Here is a 23,831-nt window from a genome sequence, read left to right as displayed (position 1 = left end):
AACACCTCTTGACTGCTGTGCTGCAACAATCGACAGTGCACCTGCAGCGTGACTGTGAGATGGGACCTGCCGGTGAACATTGATGCGGACACTGAAGCACCAGTACTTGTCTCACAGCAGAGCTGGAGCCTTGCCAATTCCCTGTATGGGTTTTCAATCCTGTAGAGCAGGGGTCCTCAAACTTTTTTGCTCTGAGACCCCAGATCAGACAATAAATATAATTACAGGACCCCAGCAAGTTACTGAAGAAGGCCATCACATCACATGTGTAGTCAGCAGACAGCACATACATGGCAGCAGCATTGTGGAGGCACAAATGATGTGAGGAGTCTAAAATATCAGACAACTCAACAGATTTTTCAGACTCCTTGAATCACTGACTGAGATTAGAAAACTCCTCAGCCTGATGGTCAGCAACATGGAGTCGCAACCCCATGCTGAGAAGGTCGGGACCCACTTTGAGGTCAGGACCCACAGTTTGAGAGCCTCTGCTGTAGAGCAACGTCTAAATCTTGGTGTAGATTAGTCCGTGCAAATATGATCCTTTTCTAGAACTGTAACCATTTATTTTGCTAATGATTGCTGATCCCCCATATAGAACATATTTGCCTTATTATATGCTTACATAGTCAATACTGTAAAAAAATAAAAATAAAGCAAACACTGGGACAGATTTATCAAGCCCGGAGAAGTGATAAAGTGGAAGGTGATAACGCAGCAGCCAATCAGCTTCTAACTGTCAAGTTACAGACTGGGATTGGCTGCGGTGTTCTAACTTTTCACTTATCACTACTCCAGGCTTAATACATCTGCCCCACAGTTAGATTGTCATGAATCCTGGGGGGCAATATGAAGTCTTAGCACCAAGCAACAGCATACCTCCCAACTTTGGAAGTCCATCAGGCGGGACGCTGCTGCTGCGCGCCGGAGGCGCGCCCTAATTTTCGGGGGCGTGACCTAATTTGGGGGCGTGGCCTATACTCACGGCTCTTCCGCGAGACCACGCCCCCATTTTGCCGCTATGGGGGCATGACCCAGAGGCTCTGTGAGCCTCTAGCCATGCCCCCAGCCCCCTGGCTGCGGGAATAGACGCTGTGCGCATGCGCACAGCGTTTATTCCCCGCTGCTTAGCAGCTGACAGGGGGGACTCCCAACAGCCCCCCCACACCACGGGACACTGCCGCCCGCGGGTGGGACAGCGGGACAGGCCCTGACAATCGGGACTGTCCCGATAAAATTGGGACTGTTGGGAGGTATGCAACAGTCTTTGGGCCCCTATTTGGACAGTGCCGCCCTAACTTATTTTTCGGTGATTTTGTAATAAATCACAGCTAAATAAACCAGCTGCTTTCTAATCACCCAGTTTATTACTGGTCACTAATTAAATAAGTCTTAATATATTCAAATCTGACTTTCTCTCGTTTGTAGTCTCCAGTCTAATAACAATAATATCTCCTGATGGGTATTGTTTATGAAAAGCTTTTCTGTACTTCATTGTTTCTGTACTGTATTACATTCATTCTATCTGTTAAGCGCCTTGAGCCCTATTGGAGAAAGAGCGCTATATAAATAAAATTATTATTATTATTATTAGAAGTTGGTCGACAGTCAATAAGTTGACATGGGTCTAGGTTGACAGGTCATTAGGTCAACACAAGCATTAGGTCTACATGGGCAAGGTCAACAGTCAAAAAAGTAGACATGGGGTTTTTCACGAATGTGGACACAACCGACATGGACACAGTTTTAGGTCACTGCACTGCGCTCGCCATGCTTCGGGCACGGTGCCTTGCTGCATCGGGCACACTATTTTATTCTCCCAATACGCCCTAGTGGATGGTAGGTTATGAAATACCACCTGTCGGCACATGTCGGCTCAAAGAACAGTAAAAAATCCCATGTCGACATTTTGACTTTTCGACATAATGTCTGTGTCGACCTAATGACCTGTCGACATAACCCCATGTGGATCTAGACTCATGTCGACCTAGACCCATGTCGACCTTTCAGCATGTCAACCTAATGACTGTTGACCAACTTATGGTCGACCAAATTACCATTTCCCCTCCTGATGGATCTAGAGCATAATGGACCTTATTCTGGTTAACGCACAAAGCTGCAAATTCCACAGCTTTGCGAGTCATTCTTGTCGACCTTTTCCATGTCGATCTTTTTACGGTCTACCAATCATTGTCAACCTTTTGACTATTAACCTAGACATTGTAGACCTAATGACTGTATACCACGGGAACAGGGCAGAACATCCTCTGACATCAGCTGCCTGCCCCCAGCACCCGCGTCACGGGTGAATTTCCATGGGAAAGGCTAGCGTTATCATGGGGACACTCAAGAAACACTGGGCGTTCCGATGGCTGTGATCCCTTGCCGCCGCTCTACATCTCCCGTCCGCACTGCTAGCTGCGAACAGCCCGGTGAATAAGCAATTAGCCGCAGCTGCACATGCGCAGGGGAGTGTGTCAACCAGAATAAGGTCCAATGTGTACTGAGACAGAGATGGGTTATTTCTGCTTATCATAAGTCCTGTCCTCAGTACAATCCCTTCTAATGCACTGTCCGTGCTTCCCATCAGCACTATAGTAATTAAATACACTCACTGCATAGAACTAATCCTGCACACAAAACAGCCAAGTTTCCACTATCCCATCCATCATCTGCCAGGACTATGCAGCCTGTGGAGACATCAACCTTATCTGACACCAGCAAGGAGCAAAGAGGAGCACAGAGCAATCACCACCATTCACAAAAGTAACAATCTGGCTCTGGTCATCCTGTGATCCAGCTTTCGAGGAAAGTCGCCATTATTCTCACATGAATACAATTTCTTAATGCGGGTAAACATTTTGTGATCTACTCTAAAACCAGAATGAACCTTAGTCACCACAGACAACTATAGTTATAGCATACTTTGCCAGGTTTTATTTTTGCCACAAAATAATTTTTCACACTATGATTAAGAGAAAGCACAAAGAACACAAGGGAAGATGTATCAAAACTCGGAGTGTGTAAAGTAGTGAGAGTAAAAAAGGTATTAGCCAGTCAGTTTGCCATTTGAAAGGCTGTGCTTGAAAAATTGCAGTAATATATATGCATGGTGAGATTTACTTTCTATTAGACCACTATTAGATCTGGGGGGGGGGGGGGGGGGGGGGTGTTTCGGTGAATTGGGCAGTTTTCACTCCCTGCAGTGAAACTTTTTCACTGAAAATGTAATTCACCCTATTCGGTTTGTGCTGTCTCCCCAGGACAGTTATGAGTTTAATGGCTGGTGCATTATTACCTTTTACTTTAGCTCTTCACCAGGCTTAATACATGTGCCCCTCTGTGGCATGCATGATACATCTCCCTCATACCCTTTTAGGTACAGGGAGCTCAGAAGTGGCAAATGTAGGATCAACATAGCCCGGCCTAAAACTATTGGTATATGTTATCCTATGGTAGCTCATAATTGTATTGACAAAAACGGTCTTAAAGTCATTATTTATGCCACGCTATTTCCAACATTCAGATTTGATTCAAAACTACTTACCTGATACCCTATACTGAGACATGTGCCCAGATCACTCCCGCTGTTAAGGTCCATACACACTGGGTAATATTGCACGTTGGGCTGAAAAACGCTCAGTCCATACACACACTGAACGTTTTTCGCCCGCTCATCTGCTGGTAATACCGATCATTGCTGCCCTGTACACTCTGGCTGGCATTCGAGCTGACAGCAGCTCAAACAAGTAAACTGAGCTACTTTCAGCTCAAAAGTTGCCGAGTGTGTATGGGCCTTTAGAGTATAGTTCATGAACAGCAGCCTTTAAAGTAGTTTCAAATATTTTTTAAACCACTTAAGCTATGTCATCTTTCCGATTGTCAGAGAAACTATGCGCACACCCAGAAAGGGCAGAAGGGAGTTAAAAAGCAGGGACCATAGAATTGTAAGAAAATAACTCCACTCTATTTATGGAAAGTCACTGGAGAGTCACTATAGAAAGATCCATGTTAAGTTTGTATGTAGGAAACCATAAAAGGAGAGTTCAGCCAGACAAGGAGAGTTCAGAAGCATCCTGAGTAAATCTGCTAATGGGATTGCGGATCAGCTGGCAACGCTGACCACATGACTAGATGGATACTGTCCCAGCCGGCAAAGGCAACCTTGTAAAGTTCTCAGACAACTACATGTCCCAGCATGCCCTGCCTGCCAGCTAGCCCATAGTAGAAGCTGTTAGGACAAGCTGGGATCTGTTCTTCCACAACATATGAAGAATCACAGGTTGTTTACGGTTGCATTATATAATCAATATAGCATGGAACAGATAATCAGTTGAGTAAATCTGGTTGTCAAGCTGTGTCCACAGATCCAGATCAGCATATACTGGGCAGGATTCTCTAATAACCCCCGCTGCACATCACTGGCATTCGCATTGTTAATAATCGCATATGCAGTAACATATGCGATTATTAACGCAAAGGCGATGGTCGGCAATGTGCAGCGGGTTCCCCTCCCTACCTGAACCATTACCCAGCTTTGAGGGCTCCGCTTCTTCCTCCCTGCACCTGGAATTGGTGCAGGGAGGAGGAGGTCACTGGTCCAGGCAGCGCGGCAGGAGGCACATTGGCGGGGGGGGGGCGTGTGGGACGCTCATAGGCTTCCATGGAGTTACGCCATCTAGAACTGGCTTAACCCCACGCAGCGAAGCCCTGGCGGTGGGGCTTTGCTGCATATGAAAATGCGGTAAAGACCCCCTAAAATAGGGTTTTTACAGCATTTTTTGTTTTGAGCAATTCACCCACTGTATGTTACACTCTGTCTCCTTCATATGGCCTTTCCCTACAGACAAACTATGGTAAGTGTGCTATTGCCAATGCTTCAGATTTCAAGCATGAAAAATTGGAAGATTTCTGTATAAGAACATTTAACTTGCCATTTTTAACATGTAAAAAAACACTACTAGATTTCATCCTAAAACTTTCCCATAGACTTCAATTGGATTGAAAACAAAACAAAAAAATCACCTTTAAAAACACACATGTCTTGTTAAATAAAAAAATTAAAAAAATGCTCAATGCTAAATAATGTCTATAGTGGCCTACACATGGGCAGATGAGCGTTCTGAGCGATGCTAGATCGCTCAGCACACAGCGTTGCATAGTGACGTGCCCCTGGGTGATCGGTCAGGGCCAGTGTCCCCGACACCAGAGATTATAGAATTATGTAGCATGCTGGATATTAATCGCTGAGCGATAAGCAAGCACGGGTCCACGCATCGCTAACGCTATGCCCCACCACACAGAACAATGGAGGGGCATTTTCTAAGTGATCTAGTGAGGCCCCATTAGGAACTGCTCCTGGAATCAGAGACCAGCCATGAGGAATAATGACATTTTTCGTATTCTGCATTTTGGTTTCCTTAATCCACTATGTTTTTTTTTCTTTTAATTAAAAAAGAAAGCTTTGCTCATAATCATTATCCATACATGCTGGGCAAAAACGCCCAGTGTGTATGGACTTAAAGTTTAGTTATATTACATGTTTACCAACATATAAATATTATTTGTCTCTCTGCAATGTTGACACTTTTTGTATATTACTTCTGACATGCATGTCCCACTTGTGTTTGGTAAATATTGAGTATTTATGCTGCAAATCAAGAAAACATTTGTTTTAAAAAAAAAAGTCAGGCAAACTATACAAATGTTATCATTTAGCTGATGCTGGTCAGATCATCTGTTCGCTAATGTACACACGGGTACAATCACCCTGCGATTCTGACTATATAGTCAGAATCGCATCGGTATCGCAAGCAGATCGCATGCAGATCGCAAGGGTTTTAACCATTGCGATCCCGATGCGCACTCCCGTATCGCACGGAAGAAAGTCTTGGCTACCTTGACTATATAGTGCAGATCTGCACTATATAGTCAAAATTGTATGCCAACTCATGCATGCCAGCGATGCGATTGCATTGGGATCGCATCGTACGGCACATCTCACCGTGTTTTCACAACATAAGCTTGACTTCTGCTAAATTTTTAATTCTTCTTACGTTTTTAGATATATTAGTACAAACTATGTTTAATAAAATGGGTCTAAAACTACTTTTTAAACAATTTCAAAGCCATTTTTACTGACAATTAAACTTCCTCAGAGGGGCCCTTAAAAATGTTGCTATGGGGTCAACAAAGGTCTGGCTACGCCATGCCTTTTATACCCCTCTCACACTGTACAAATAACCCAGGTCCGATCCGGGTTTCTATGTGGTGTGAAAGCGCCATTTGGAAAAACCCGGGTCCAGCAACCCGGCATTCCAACCTGGGTTAAAATAAGGGTTTAAAACGGGTCCTGTTTACACAATATGGAGGCGGCAGCATCAGTTCTGTCCCACCCCAGTGTGACATCAGCCACGGGGGCTTCACCTCGCAATTGCCGGGTCACTCCCGGGTCGGTCCGGTGTGCGACCTGGGATTTTCGATGTAAAAGGGGTATGGAGTACATTTATATGGCCACTATGAAATACTTTTTACACATACTTCCATTATTGCACCTGTACCAGCCATGAACTTGTGAAAGTGATCATTCAGAAATCAGGTGGACCTCTGCATATGCCCAACTCAGCATGCCCTACTATTCAGTCACACTCTCACGGAACTTAGTCCAAATATGAATGTGCGATTGCCGCCCAGTTACATCGATTCATCTGCAACATGCGTACGACTCATATCCTAAATATGCCAAGACTCATGGGCACAACAGACTTGTGTGCATCTCTGCATCACCGCCACAAATGACAACCAGCTAGTGCCCATGTTGGGTTATCTCACAAGGCCCTTGTGCCGCAAAGTAGTAATGGGGTGGATTCAAGTGATTTGCACATTTGCAGCCACTAGATGGCGCACGACAGAGCAATTCCAGTGATGTTCTGTTCAGCCATGCACAGACCCCTAGCTCTTTGTTCCGTCATTTTACCTGGCTGGTATTTATTTATCTAGTTATTTATATTGTTTGCCTTTGGTTTAAAACACAGCTGTACAGTCTTCTATGAAAGTATAGAAATGGTTCATAAAACAAAATGGCCTTTTGTATTCCTATAGAGAAACATTATTTTAATTGTTCAGTTCTAAAAGGGAACATCTATTAAAATCTGTATCCTGAACTGCCTGCCCACAGAAACTAATCACTGGACCTGGAGGCCACGTCCTTGAGAGCCAGCTGCTGTTCCTTCACTCCCAAAGTCATGAAATCTGTAGCCAGAGAAAGTCACACATTATCACACAAATAATGGGGACTTAGCTCATGTATTTTCCCAAAATGAACACAAACTAAAGGCAGTAATCAGCGCACAATCCAGTGTAACAGTGCGGGGGCTCCAGAGTCCATAGAGGCCTGTGTACAAGAGAAACTGGGCAGTTACGAAGCACATTGCAAGGTGCCCTGGAGACACTGATGGAAATGACACAATAGAAAAAAATTCCTGCATCTCGCTTTCACTGGAACCACTGAGCCCTTCCTGCCCACAGTATAAACTCCCCACTGTAACTCCTACAGGAAAGAAGCATGGCAACAAATCCATACAACACCTCACACAGTACAGACATAGCATTCCTTACACAAGTAGCTTTAAAATAAGCTTTGTATTTTAATATCTCCTTAATGAGATGTCAGCAATAGAAAGACTGAAGGGTATGAAACTGGCAGCTATTTTGTGACTATGGACCAGACAGTGGTTTCCCCACAATGTGCGTGGACTGCTGGCACAGAGCAGTCACATGGATTAATCAGTTATTTACAGCCGAACATACTTCTTATCCTACGGCCAACACAGCGCCTGGCAGCACGTCATAATTACCCATCCACACAGAGTGGCACAGCTGGCATAAGCATACACTAATGTTACTCCCACACGCTGACATATTAGGACATAAATGCACTGAAATGAGCGCTTACAAACAGTTTTTCGATTAACCAAATATTGTTGAAAAGCCAACGTCAATGTATGAGGAACTAGTGACATCACTGAGGCACAAAATGACATCATCCACTATGTATAGACAACATATAGTTTAACTTGCACAAACCAGGACTTTACAAGTCATACCCCATTCACACCAGCCTAAATTCCCGGGTTGAGTCCGGGAACAACCCGGTACTAGCGCTGGTGTGAAAGGTTCCTGGGACAAAATCCTGGGCAAATTTCAACCCGGCTAGGTACCAGGGTTGTTCCCGGGTTCAACCCGGGGACCTGGCTGGTGTGAAAGGTACAGGGTATACTTACCCGGGTTGCCGTGTCCTGTCCGACGGGAATTAATGCAGGCGGCGGGCGCAAATGACGGGACAGCCGGTGGATGATGATGACGCAGCTCTCTGGCGGCAGTGAGGACGACGGAGAGCTGCGTCATCTTCATCTGCAGCCTGTCCCGTCATTTGCGCCGCCGCCTGTGTGGATCCCTGGCCTGCACTGAGGACCAGCAACCGGGGTGAGTATTCTCCCCACCTCCGCCGCCATCCCGCCTCCTCCCCACCTCCTTTCCGCCCCCTTCTCACACCAGAAAATGCAGGGACATTTCTGGTGTGAATGGGTCCAAACCCGGGAACTGAATTCCCGGGTTTGTCCCTGCATTTCTGGTGTGAATGGGGTATAACAGGTTTTCTGTAAGTTAAATATATGTACATGGGGAGAGGTGCTATGGGTGTTTTGAACTAGATTGCATCACATGTGGTTCATAACGCATGTGATGTGCTAAAGCACTGGGCGCTTTGATCTAGATGCGATGTGATCTAGTTCAAGTGGTACGGGCAGCACACACTTTTTGTGCTTTGCAATGTTCGGGAGCGCAAACCCCCTCGCAAAGCCGGATCGCTCCGTGTATGGGCAGCTTAAGAACAGCATCAGTTTTCTCATGACACTGGCATACACAATCCATATTACTCAAGAGCAAGGGCCCTACTGAGCGATAGTAAACTCGTCTAGTGTGTATGGGGAATTTAAGAATTTAAGATGAAGGCGCAATTGACACTTTATTTGGATAACAAAGACAGTTGAAATAAATCGTTCAGGAGGACATGAAGTCATGGCCATATTAAGAAAACACATAGGAAAGACTACATATATTCTTCTGATCTACAACAGGTGGTCTGATATGTATATACATCCAGACACAGGTGGAATGCAAACTAAAATCATCACATTAGATTTAAAGCTAGGTACACACTATACAAATATTGGTCAGGCCGGTCTGTTTTATCTTGTACAGCAGAGGTTCCCAAATGCAGTCCTTAAGGCACCCCCCAACAGTCCAGGTTTTAAGGATATCCCTGCTTGTGTGCAGATGGTATTATCAAACAGATTGAGATACTAATTGTCACCTGTGCCTAAGAATGGATATACTTAAAACCTGGATTGTTGGGGTGGCTTGAGGACCGCGTTTGGTAACCACTGAATTAGTATAAGGACATAAATGTTTTGGTCAAACACGATAAAATGGTAAAAAATGGACAGAAACACTCGCCTTCCATTATCCAATTGGTTGACGATGACATAAAAAATTGTCCAAACTGTCCCGATATCAAATTCAGTGTATGGTAGCAGAGAAAGAAAATACTTAAATGTGTAGAACAGACATCGGGACCTTCCCATCAAATCATATATTGTGCAATGGTTCCTGCAGCCTACACACAGGCAGATATACCAATATATATCTAAAAGATATTGGCATCTGATGAAAATGGCTGAACGATGTTGTTCATGGACATATTGGCAGTGCATTTAGCAATATATCGTTGGGTCATGCAGCCGCCCGCTGGTATCACATGTGGTGCGTCCATTAACATATTAGTGCTATCACTCCTCCCTCCATGTATGCAGAAGCAATCGCACCTCCAACCACATCTGAATGAGGCCCAGTGTGTACCCAACATTACTTACTATATGTTTCAGCTAAAGAACACCAATGCCATCAAGGTTAGGTGGTAGAGGCAAATACAGTACAACAATTTAAACATGCTTGGGATAGGTATATTGATATCCTTACAAAAAAAAAAAGGATCAAATATGGTTTGAGGTAACATGTTTAAAAAAAAGGGGCAGACTAGATTGGCCAAGTGGTTCTTATCTGTCGTCAAATTCTATGTTTCTAAGGCAGACTTTCCCGACCATGGTCCTCAAGGCACACCAACAGTGCAGGTTTTAGTGATATCCAGGCTTCAGCACAGATGGTTTAATCAGAATCACTCAGGTACTAAAAAGTCATCTGTGCTCAAGCCTGGATATCACTAAAACCTGCACTGTTATACCCCTTTTAGACATACTACCCGGGATTTTGGCCAGGTTTACCCGGGATTTTCAACCCAGGATTTTAGTAACAGACCCCCTTTCACACTACACCTCAAATCCGGGAAATACCTTTCACACATAAGCCAGTCTTTTCAAGCATTTCAGTGTTTCATCATTAAAATGGGACACGCCCCGGCAGCAAAAAAAAGCAACATCACATGTTTAAAACTGAAAAACCCGGGTAAACCCATTCAGACATAAGCTGGGTATTATACCCGGGAGTTAAATACCGGGAAAAACCCTGGTCAATTGCAGGTGCTCAGTATCTGGGAGTGAAATCCCGGGTATACCCTTTCAGACATACACTAGTCCCGGGTTTGGGCGCGTTCATGTGAAAAAACCCGGGATTTTCGCGTATGTCTGAAAGGGGTATTAGTGTGCCTTGAGGACCGTGTTTGGGAATGCCTGTTCTAAGGTATTGAGACATGGGTATAGATCAGACACTCAAAAATTAACCTTTTCTTTAGGTATAAAGGGCCTTATTCTGGTTAGGTCGGTGAAACGGACGTACGGTCCGTTTCACCATACGTGGACGGTAAGCATAAGTCCGCCCACAGAACAGCTGCATACGGACGGTCACAAACACCGACAATGGGGAGTGGCGTACCATATACGGACAGGTCTCCGCTTAGACACCGTTAACTGGCGTACAACAGAGCATACGCCACCGTATACGGACGGGTCTCGTCCATTTTCACACTGACATCTTGCGTATATCTGAGCGTACGCCACAGTGCAAGTAGAAATTGAGTCCAAAAACATCATTGTTGCTCTTAGAAGTGGTTTATGTGTCTTTTTCCATATAAAAAACTGGTATGTTTGTGTTACAGTGAAAAAGTTGACACATTGAGTGTCCTGCTTTTTAAAGTATACAAAAACACTTTCTGAATGGGTGTAGATGGTCATGAAATAACTACCTTGACATATATAAGCAGGTCTTTGAATGAATCTTACCTAAAATGAAACCAACCTTTACATGTTGAAGTGTAGAAAGATATGCTTCCAATGTGTTTGAGGGCTGTGTGTGGCTTGCAGGTAGTGAAATAATGTTTTTCACTTAATAGCCTGCAGCATTGCTTATTACATTCAGGTGTATGTGTTTGTGTAGTAATCAGCGTTAATTAGCAGATCCAGGCATCCGCTCTCATACGGTATCTCTAGGGGTGGTCTGGAGCTATCTTTGGCGTCCGCCTGTTTTTGGGCCAAAATGCACGGCGCGTTCGCCTATCGAGCGGTTGTAGCACCGTACATTTTTGGTGCACACCCTCGTGTACGCCCAGTTTTCCTCATTATTCCGGCTGCTCCCCTAAAAATGCCCCCATGCCGCCCACAATGACTGTACTCTTGCGGACACGTTTTTTCGCACGGAGAGACCCGTCCGTGAGGGGTCTGAGGTCGCCGCACCTGCGCATTGCGAAAGATACCCATGCACAGATGAAAAAAAAACCCGATCCGCCCGTATACGGTCCCACCGTACCGAGCAGAATAAGGCCCAAAGTGCCCTACACCTGGACTTTCCTCTAAATGTATGACTGCTGTCATCTGTGTTCATACATCTACCTCATCAATTAACTAGTTCAACAAAAGTAATTGCAATAATACATTAAGAGGAAAGACCAGGAGCGGTTATTTTGTACCTGGTAAAAGAGGTCATGTTGGAGAGTCTGTGCATTTGTCTGAGTATATTCTCCCATCATCTCTATTCATAGTCAGGTATTCACCCTGGCCCTCGCTTTCTTTACTGGTCCTTTCTTTCTTTACGGTCTCTCCCAATGTTGTATTTGCAGTACAAACTCCTAACAGGCCACCCATAGGCAGTTAATTATAATAGAGTAAAGAGTTGGATGCTACAATAGATCACAGAGACTGAGATTGTGCCTTCAAATCTAGCAGTGCTGATGGAGCAGGATCAGAAGTAGAAGCGCAATTAGTGGGAAAAAAATGTAATAATACCACACACATCTGCCTGTTCTTTTTCTCTTACAATAACCTTACACAATTGTATTAATATAGAATTATTATTTTTTTACTTTAAATTGAATAATAAGCAAAGCAACTACTACAATTTGTACTACAAACACTGCTGCGATCACCACTAGATTTTTTATTATACATCTCCTGATGACAATATATTAAAATTGAAATGTTGATGATACTTGGCATTTGAGTTGTTCTTATCAACGGAGTTACCAGTGCCGCACCCCTGGTGGTTATAATTTGCTACTTTATGTGAAGGCACTGGCCGATGTTAACTGCTTTTTTGGAGTGCCCAACCCTGGATTGGTATATAATAATCTACCATTGTAAGTGGGCATTACCTTTCACAGATTACCAGACCTTGCTACTACTGCCATGCATTAACCCTTTGAGTGTCTGTATCTCTGTGAGAGATATGCAAAAAATCCACAAAAAATGCCAGCATCGCACACATTTGTTATTTAACTTTAAAATCATTTTTTTTTTTGAGTAAAAATAGATTATATTTCCTATATAAGTTATACATTAAAGGTCATTATGATGAATACAATTGTTTGCTTGGCAATTTTCACACCGTATTGCCACATTCACTTGGCACTCAAAGGGTTAATGTTATACTGTTATTGTGCATTATTGGAAATGTCTAGGGCTAGTTTATTACTCTAGCACAGCACTACAATATTTCTCACTAGGAATACCTGCTGGGGGGTAGGGGGTCCTGAGAGAGCAGTTTCATGCCCCTCTCCCACTGCAGCTCTTAAACGGTAAATTGCCGTTTTTTCCCCACAATTTACCATTTAAGGCTGCAGTGGGAAAGCACCAGAGTTGAAATACCGATTAAAGTTAACCGGTATTTCAACCCGTTTAAAAAGCAGAGTGCTACACGTTTAAATACCGTTTTTACGGCAGTGGGAATGCCTCTTAAACGGTATTTAAAAAATCCCATACTACTTCCCCCTCCCCTGGTACCTTTCCTGGACCCCCCTCCCTCCCCTGGTACCTGCCCTGCACCCACCCCCTCCCCTGGCACTTACCTGCGTGGGGGATCCACATGTGTAATGAGCGCCGTGCATATAAATGAGCCGCTCATTACATATGTGCATATGTAATTAGCACCGTGCATATAAACTAGCCGCTCATTACATATGCACATATGTAATGAGCGGCTCATTTATATGCACGGCACTCGTTACACATGCGCATAGTGGGAACTACTAGTTACCATCAGCCCAGGGACTGCCCGGATCCCAAATGGACCCCACCTCGCTGCCTCCCCACTGCCCTGCATCCATCAGCCACAGGGAGGGACCTGAAGTGCTGTGCCCATGCCGGACCCGCTGCCTGGATCCCCCACGCAGGTAACTGCCAGGGGAGGGGGTGGGTGCAGGGCAGGTACCAGGGCAGGGAGGGGGGCTGCCGGGCAGGTACCAGGGGATGGAGGGGGGGGGGGGGGGTGCAGGGCAGGTACCAGGGGAGGGGGGGGGGGGTTATTAAGAAGACAGGCACTCTTTTTACTGAGAAAATTAAACGGTTCACTGCAATGTGAATAGTACTTAAACGGTATTTAAAACGGTAATCTAGTGCTATGTGAATGCTAATACCGTTTTAAATACCGTTTAAAAATACCGGTTCTTTAAATGGCTCTGCAGTGGGAAAGCAGCATGAGAGTTTCTCCTTTCAGGTGCACTGACATTACTGTTATGGTGTTGCTGACATACTACTGTGGCATTACTGTTCGGAATTCAATGGACATTGGGGACTATTCAGGGCGGGATGGTGGCTATCTGATTGCAATGCTCTGCAAATTAGTAGAGAAGCAATCAGGTCTGAATAACCCCCATTATTACACCATATTACAGTCACCATTGGGACTTCAACCACATTCATGTACTTAACCCTGTAGAAATATTACTGCCCATTACAACTACTACAATGAAGCATATCACAACCACTGGTAATTTTTATGTGCATGTTTATAATGCTGGGAAAGATGTTATTGGTAATGTAGCCATTATTGTACTGTAGGGCTCAACATATACAGAATGTTCATAGCACAATCTGCCTTTTTTACTTCCCAAACTACAAGAGTTTTGCCTATATGGTATAAAGGACTATAGTCTGTATTATACTATGTTCCTTTTTTCCGCTCTAGTGTCACAGTGCTCTGTTGCTCCTCTCTCTGTGCCCACTTCATGCAGTCAATGCCAGTGCACCACACCCCCTTCTCGCTTCTCTTTGTCTCTCACTTGTTCCCATAACCCCCCCTCCTCCTCTCTCCTTCCCACAGTGCACTTTCACCAGTCTGTTTTCCACTTGTTGCTGCTGCTTGTCTGTGGTCTGACACTGCCTTACTGTTCTGGTCACCAGGGCTGGGCATCACACCCGACAGCTCAAAGAATTATAATGGCAGATGTCACTAGGGTGGAAAGTGTTAATACAGTAAATGATAACTGCTCAGATTCTTTGAGCGTATTATAGTAAAACACATGTTGCAGCTCTGGATCAAGCATGTGGAGTGTTTCAGAGAGAGGACTGCCAGCTTTGTACAGGAAGTGTAACAAATTAAATGAACCTTACTCAATCCAGTACTTCGTAGAGAGAGAGAGAGAGAGGATCTTACGAATGCTGTCCAAGTACATTACAATGCCCTCTATGAGGCTAAACACACATTGACAGTTCAGAAAAAATCTGGTCATTTGGCACTAAAGTCAAGTGACAAAATACTGTTGAGACCACAAGGGGCCTATCAGTGTGCTTGGCAGATAACACACGTTAGCAATAGCGCCCATCACATTTTGACAAATCCAATTCAGATAAATGTTAATTGTAGAATTGCGCTCTCCTCTTGCATAGAGGACAAGCAGAGCAATAGGTCCAATGGGCTAAAGCCTTCATGTTTGTTGCCAACTTAAATCTCTACTGCAAACTTCACAAGAATGAGCTAGAAGAAACATTCACAAACTCGTTAAGACCATCAAAGTGGCAAAACAACGGCAGCTGGGAGCGTCCAAATGGAGCATCACTTGAATTGCTCTGTCAGGCGCCATCTAGTGGCTGCTGGAAAGCACATCACTTGGATTCCCCTATAGAGATGAAGGGTATATATAAATAGGGGTGCCGGATGAGTCACCAACAGTCGGGATTCTGACAGTCGTTATGTCCTTTCATAATGGATTATACAGGGCTTTTTTTTGTGAGCCTTTATATTCCAAACTTTCTGTTTACTTAAATAAAGAACTTTGAGGTTAGTATTTAACAACCACAAATTCAGTTTGTTGAGGGATAAGTAAATATAGTAAAACTGTATGTTATTTTAATGAAGACCAGGCAATGTTCCATTTCATGATCTAATTTAAGTTCCCAATCTTGATGTACCTCCTCAGAGATAGTATTCATTTTCATTGGAAGAGAGTTAGAATAATAAATAACTTCTTCTGTGAAGGACAGCACACTGTTGAACATTACACACAAGGAGAGTATAAATTTGTAATCAATAAAATACAGCTAATAAAGAAAATGAACAAAACAAACCTCAGTGTTTTATAGAGCAAAACAATGTATTTATTGGTCAGTTTTAATAGATATGTAGAGAGGGTCAAATCTACGGAATGTTAATATGTATAACCATTATGTCGTTGCCTATCGATATAGGTTGAAATCAGTGTATGAACGATGTAAAGACAGAACAATGAGCAAAGTTGGTCTTGTATACACTGAGCGGTATTGTTAGTCATCAACATTTGCCATAATTAAAGCAAAAAAGGTTAGCGGGGATCTTTATCATTAGGTGTTTCAATGATTGCAACTGTACTGCTATCCAGTTTAGCACAGAGCTTGAATGCACAGTTGAATCAGTGCAATTTGGTCACACATGGCATCACTAGTAAAAAGAAGATGAAACCCACACAAAGCCCGGCAACTCTGCATAGCCCTGCCTAGCATAATTACAAGTGTTGCTCCCTTGGGTCTTCCACACCCAGAAGCAAGCCTTCTTAACATTGTATCCTACAAATGTATTCCCAGGAAAACTAGTGAAGTTGTCGCAATGGTAACTGGGATAGTCAGAAGTAACTGGGATAGTCATGGAGCTACCACTCTTATGCTGGCCATACATTAGAACGACCAGCATCCAATCCGAATAGTCTTACAAATTCCCTTGAACTCCCAGGCAGCTCCTCGTCTCACGATTTGGTGCAATTTGACACACAATGTGCTTACGATGTACGTACAATGTAACAGGTCTCGATAGATCATATTTACATCATGTAAGATCATAGGATCCATCTCACAACCCGCGGGCCAGGGCATCAGGACGTAATCGTACCGAAAAACACCTCAAGATGTGCATAAAAAAAACACACACAAATGTATCAAAATCATGCATTTAGCCCTGAAATCCCTCTAAATATATGACCAGCATTACAATACTCCTTGGGAAAACCACCCGGCACCAAAGCCTGGAGTACTGTAGGGTGTAAGCACTTATTATTATATTATTATTATTAATACAATATTTGGTAGGCTACAGCTCTACAACCTGCGATTTGCACAGAAGTACTGGCCAGTGGGTTTATTTGCGATCTGGAAAACCAGACATACACAGGGAAGGTACCTAACAGAGGGCGCAATTATTCAGGAATCCATCTTGGCTCCTCATTACTTTTTACATTTCCTCCAAAAGGCATAACATGAAAGATTCTGCACTGCATCTTCATTAGGAGGCATTTAAAAAGGCAGCCTGAAGATTACAGGGTATTCATATAGAGCCAGACACACTTCTGTCTCCTCTCACATTAACCCTGACTCTCCTGTAATGTTTCAGTATCTAATATACAATACTGTAACCTAGCAGTGGCCATGGCCTAATGTCAAGTATGAGGCGTGTAAGATAATATTTGTGCCTCATGCCTCACTGGTTCTTCGAGAATTAATAGATATCATTTACAGTACTTGGTCAGTTGCCTCCACGTGAAGCCCACTGTAAAGGCCCCCACACACTAGAACGATTTTTTGGCCGATTGTCCGATTTCCGACCGATCGTCCGATATATCAGCCGATTTTTATAATAATCGGCAATAATCTGCTGATTATTAATGGTTGTTGATGTCTGTAACAAGTAATTATCATAATCGACTTAGAAGAGGAATAACAGATGCACAAAACAGCAATTGAGTAATAGGAGCCCAAGAGACAAAATCAATTATGTGCAATCACATTGCTAATTATCCATATACACAGTCTAGTTTTCCCAACCAATTGTAAAAGGGACAAAGGGGGGTCATACTCTGATCGTTTGGACAGGGTCGAATTCAGCCTATGATCTGATGCTTTAGGGACAGGTGCAGCTCCCCTTGTCGAATGGCTTCGGCAACTTGCATAGTCGCCGAGCCGTTTGTAGCGATTAGGACAGGGGGTCGGCAGGTGTGAGGGTTTGCCATGGGAACATCCAGCATTTTATGGGCGTCCCCATGGCTATGTGGGTGGGCCGATGTCTGCCGGGGCCAGGCGAATGACAACACAGGAAGTCAGCCGCCAGCACCTTGTTCGTCCCGGCGCTCACAGAAAAAATCAGTTCCCACCAACTTTTATTTGCGAACACAGGAGAAATCATTCGATGGATGGCGACCATCGAATATCTCCTGCACCAGAGACATGCACACATCCCCTCGCACGGTAGTATTTTTCAGCGGGAAGGCATCACAGGTGCTCAGTAAGCTGCAAGTTTTGCAGCTTACCGAGCAGATCAGAATGACCTCCATAGTTACCAAGTAGTGCTAGGCAGCACAAGCTTCATACACCTGCAGCAGATGCACACAAAATAACCATTTGATTAAAAATGGATGTTTCGCATCAATTAGCAAGATGCCCAGCTAAATTAAAAATTTGATATTATATTTTGTAGTTTAGGGAGTAAAAGCTAAAAACTTTTGCAAAGAACGTTTGTAAATGATGTTTTATAGCGATCATACAGGTCTCCCAGCAAGTTTAGGGGTTAAGGAAGAGGGCAGCTGGTGGCACTGAGCGCTCTCATGATTGTCTGCTGTAGCCTGGGCAGCACTGATCACCATGGTGACCTTTGGGAAAAGGCTTAGTTGGGCTGGAAGGAGAATGGAGTGTGGGGGAATGTTTACCGATTCAGTCAACAGAGAGGGCAGAGAGGTGGAGGAGACACATAAGAAACAATTCCTCAGATATGCCACCCTCCATCTAAGGGCACTGGGTCTCAGTGTGGAGAAATAGAAGGGGCCCCAAATTGAACCTGATGGAGAATGTTCTGTTATGTTACGCAAACTTCATAAAAATAAAATTAGCATTAAACAAAGTAAAACATCACAGCAAACACCCAGAGCTAAACTAAAGAAAGATTGCACTAAAGTGCCCCATATACACTAGAGGATAAAGATATCACTCATAAGCAGAGCCGGATTAGGGCAGAGCCCCTCCCCTCCCTCTGAAAGGGCCCCCCTCCAAAAGCTGCGGATCAGATCTGTGTTAGCAATCTGATCCGCGGCACTGCTTGCCCCAGTGACAACCATTCACAGCCTATGCCCGGAGTGGCGAGAGAGAGGGCATGTGGGCTAAACTGCACCACCTGCCATTAACCTGCTGTCTGCTTAGAGGATGAAATACGTGCAGGCTATGTTTTGTATGTTAATTTTACGGGAGTACCAATGTACCATACAGAGGTGAGAGGGAGATGGAGAAATGCAGCAGTAAAGGGAGGATGGGAAATGCAAGGGTTGGGACAGAGAGGTGCAGTGGTGACGGGGGAACTGAGAGAAGCAGCGGTGACAGGGGGACGGAGAGGTGCAGTGGTGACGGACACACCAACAACCGACATGTTCAGCGGGTCCCAGTGACATCACTGAACGATATTGTTTGCCCCTATCATTCAGTGTGTACACTCAACCTGACACCCGCTATTGACATGGTTACCTTTATCTGCCAGAATCGCCTAGTGCAGGGGTTCCAAATCTTTTTTGAATCACGGCACCCTAGAGTATCAGAATTTTTTCACGGCAGCCCTAGGCCCCCCCCCCCCCCCCCAAAAAAAAAGCAGAATAAATATAACATTAAGTAGATTGGGTTCATATGCGATTCTTAGGGTTGGTTATATGGTAAAGGGCAGGATTTGCTTTTGTTTGCACATATTTTATGATTGGCAGCCACAACACTGGTTTTGCCCATACATAATTTGAAACCATGAACCCAGGGCGAGTGTCCCGAGGCACCCCAGGGAGCCACTACACACAGTTTGGGAACCACTGGCCTAGAGTGCAATGGGTTTAAGTACTTCTATTTTCTGTCACAGCCCTGTTCTGTACAACAAAACAGAAGAATATACTTTGCCAACGTCATTATCGGAATCATTGTAATATATTTATGTAGATTAATTTTACAATAACATGAAAAATATTATAGTAATCCTCAATTGCTTCATTTCCTAATGCTACATAGCTATCACACAAAGGGGTTAAGTTACGAAGATAGGAGTTATATTTCACATGGGATGTTGCTAGAGGCAACCAATCAGAATCTACTTATTTATATAGCACCTTCTAGAAGATGATAGATGGTATCCGATTTGTTCCCCCTAGCAACATCCCATCTGAAATAGAACTACCATTTTAGTAAATATACCCCAAAGTGTGTAAAAGTGTGTCCGCACCCACAGAACACAGGAAGTGAAACTGCATCAGGACACACAGGGGTAAGTTTACTAAGAAGAGAGTTCTATTGAAGAAGGGATGTTGCCCATAGCAACCAATCAGATTTGATATATGTTATTCTAGAAGGTGCTAAATAAAAAAAAAGTGGTTGCTATGGGCAAAATCACATCTTCAAAAGAACTCCCATCTTAGTGAAACTACTGGAAAATAGTGGGGTAAATTTACCTTTAGATTTACCCCACTATCCTAGAAAATGATAGATAGAATATGAATGGTTGCTATGGAGACCTTCTGAGCAATATCTTTTAAATTTCTCATCTAGGGTGGATTTACTAACCTAAACTTCGTTAAAAACTCTGTTATCAGGGTGTTTACCGCAAGCAGGATGGTGGTGGATGCAGCGACCCCCAGTGGCCCCTTTCACATCGCATGTTGGACTGTCACTGAGGTCCCGCTCTGTGCATATCTAATGAGCGGGACCCAGCGCAGTGAATATTTAATGAGCGGGTCCCCGCCCCCTGCATATGGAATGAGTGGGTCCCACTTATTCCATATGCAGGGGGCGGGGACCCGCTCATTAAATATTCACTGCACGGAGCGGGTCCTGCTCATAAGATATGCACAGCTTGCGCTCACACTATTTGCTGGGTCCTAAATACTGTTTCAGACTGCAAAAAAAAAAAACAACAGGTATGAAACGGGTATGACCCTGCATTTTTACCGTTTCCAAATACCGTTTGTTTTTTTTGGAAACTGTCAATTCACTCTGGACCTTTCAGACCACAGATATTACCGTTTTGAAACCGTAAAAAAAAAAAAGGCAAAATATCGGGTAATATGTGCATCTGAAAGGGGCATTAACTCCAAGTCTGTCTGTTGTTACCCAGTTTGTTTTCTCACGTCTACAATTTTAAAGCGCAACAGAATCTGCTGCAAAATAAATAAAACAATATTATATTGGAGGCCTACCTGAAGACCTGCTGCATACTAGCTGTGGGTACCCACCACTGACTATTCTGTGTACACAGTCTGTTGTGTTGGTACAAGACCTTAGAATAACCTTCAAATCAGGACGTTCCAGGGGGAGTTGTGGATTAAAACATTTTTTTGTTAATTAAGAGTTTTGTAAGTGTATGAGGAATTTGAAATCCTTCTTCAAAGTTTGCACACAGCCCCCTCGCTCCCCCTACACCTTCCAGGGGCAGTACAAAAGGATTCCTTACATCAGTGAATTTTCTACCCTGCCCCCTTCCAATTGTTTAACTTAAGCAGAGAGGCACAGGGAAAATGTTTGCAAAGTTTCAAGGGGCACCTCATTAACTATTTCTGTCCCAGAGTAAGAAAAGATGCAGCAAGATGTTATTTTGGTGAGATAGGGAGTAGCTTGTGAGCATTCAGGGGTATATGAACTTGGCGGAATGTACTGTGACTGTGTGACAATTTCATCATAGCCAGCGTACACAGGAGGCATATGTACAATGCTCAAGCCAACGATGTAAAGCAACAGGGCATATCAGATCAAAATCAAGGTATTATTATTATTATTACTACCAGTTATTCATATAGCACGCACATATTCTGCAGGGTTTTACAGAGAATATTTGAACATTCATTTCAGTCCCTGCCAACGCTAGTCTGCTACCTTGTGAATGCCTCTGTGTTTGTGCATGTGTGAGAGAGAAATATGGAAATTCACCCGCGGTCAACAGATGGCAGTGTTTCGGAGACACACAAATGGATGCTAGACATTAACTTGAAGTTAAAGCTCTGAAAGCTAGTAGATGAAGTTTCCCTTGCTGACAACAATATGGCAGTGTTTTGGAGACACACAGACACTAGACATATATATATAGATGATAGGGTACCATTAGTTACTGCTCAAACTGGAAACCATTAATGCACTGCCATATAGCCTATATTACATAACAGAGCTTAGAGATGTCATTGCTCTGTAAATAAGCTACTGTATAACACTAACCTCTCATACTTGATGCCTTATGTTCCCCTGTAAAAATGTTGTGTTGCACCTGTATTGCACTGCTGAGGCTGTAGTACGTATTAATATTCATACTATATGATATGTTCAAAATAAGTTTGTCAAAGTATCTCTTGCTCAGAATCTGTTACTTTGAACATACCATACGGGAAGCAAAATGCTTCATGAGACAATATTGTTGTATACTGGCGTCTTTGTATTTAATCATAAGAACTTCTTTCTCTGCCAACACGAAGCACAGGCAGTAATGCTCAGTTACCTGCACACAGCAAGCTAGAGCAGGTACAGTGACGTGATGTCCTAACCACATACCACATCACACACACATAGCACATGTGTGACACAACCCAGCCTGTGGTGTCTAGTCAACTGTTAATTCACATGAAGACATGACTGACTTTATTAAGATAATTATCTGGAAAACAACACAGACCAAAAAAAACACCCCCACTCCCAACACCCCCACTCCTCAGGCACTGAGAAAAGTGGTCTAGACACAACTGGAGGAGGAACACTCTAGATGTCAGTATAGAATGTCCTACCCCAATGCCAAGCTGGAACAGAATAATGAAGCTTTTCACCAGCTGCCAGGTATTTTGCTCAATTCATCTAAACACTTTGCCCAAGAAAAGTAATTAGAAATTGTTGTTTGTTTATGCAACTGTTGACAAAATGAATGGCTTGATTACATAACTCAATATAGATCACTAGAAGAGGGAAAGTTTTTTTTTATGAAAAAAAAAAACAGATGAAATAATTCAAATGTAACTTTAGGTATGTACATTAGGTTCACCTACCAATAAATTGATACGCATTAAAATAATCAGTCTTTTTTTTTTTTTTTTTTAATGGTGAGTCCAAGATATGCTCCAAAGGGTATGTGGCTCTCAGTGAACAAGTCAAGTGACGGTGAAACGCACGTTTGATGCCGGACAGTACAGGAAGCAGACCTTGGGAGCCTATTTAGGATAATATGATAACTATAGGGTGTCCTAATAAATGTATACACACTCATTTATTCTCACCTAAACACTTTTTTTTCCCCCTGGGTTTTTTTTTCCCAAACACCTTGAATAACTCAAATATTTCTACATATTTATTTTTCAACTTGGATTAGAAAACATAAATCTTCATAAAATTGATATTTAAGAAACAAAAAAACAAAACAAAGTATGTATACATTTTTGGGGACACTCTATATTATATGATTGACATTTATTATTTTGGTTACCCTATCTATTTAATCAATTTATAGTGGACTCTCATTGTTATCCAAACTGCTGATACCCTGCATTGGGAATCCTAGTAGGAATCCAGCATATCTTTCTTTTGTTGTTAACCCTTTCCCATGCTCTAAACCCCCCTTTTTTTTTACTCTATTCATATAGAGTGAAAACACTCAACAGTTATGCACATATAATTCCGGACAACTTTTTTGGTAGATGAAGGTAATATTTTATCACAGTATATGAATATTATATTGAATGATGGTATCTGATGATTATAATAGTAGCAAAAAAGATCTTAGAAAACATAGATATTGTGAATCCCCCCCCTTCCCCCTCCTAGCATATACATAACTCAATAGATGTAATGTAATGTACTGTACATTTCATAGTCTTCATTCATCCAGTTTTTTCGTATTATAATGTTAAAGGAATCTCTTCCACAGTTGGGCGGTGGTAACTCTGATCATACAGCTTCATACAAAAGGAACATTGATTGTAATCAACAAACTCATCTCTTCAGAGATTAATTTTCCAGTGATGACAACATTTTATGACACCCAACTTTGTATGCTTAAACATGTTTTTTGGCCTTTTTTTTTAATTAAAGATGACAATAGCA

The 23,831-nt window shown here is 43.1% G+C and overlaps 1 protein-coding gene across 1 annotated transcript in view; it reads right to left on the bottom strand.

Annotated features, from left to right (window-relative positions):
* Positions 1 to 23,831, bottom strand: part of LAMA5 (laminin subunit alpha 5) — a 149,271-nt gene that overhangs the window by 93,289 nt on the left and 32,151 nt on the right. The gene's annotated exons all lie outside the window — the stretch shown is intronic.

The sequence above is a fragment of the Crinia signifera genome, chromosome 6 (genome assembly GCF_055691185.1).
Source record: "Crinia signifera chromosome 6, ASM5569118v1, whole genome shotgun sequence".
NCBI classification, from domain to species: domain Eukaryota; kingdom Metazoa; phylum Chordata; class Amphibia; order Anura; family Myobatrachidae; genus Crinia; species Crinia signifera.
The sequence above is the reverse complement of the archived record's forward strand: the minus strand, read 5'-3'. Positions and strand labels throughout refer to the sequence as shown.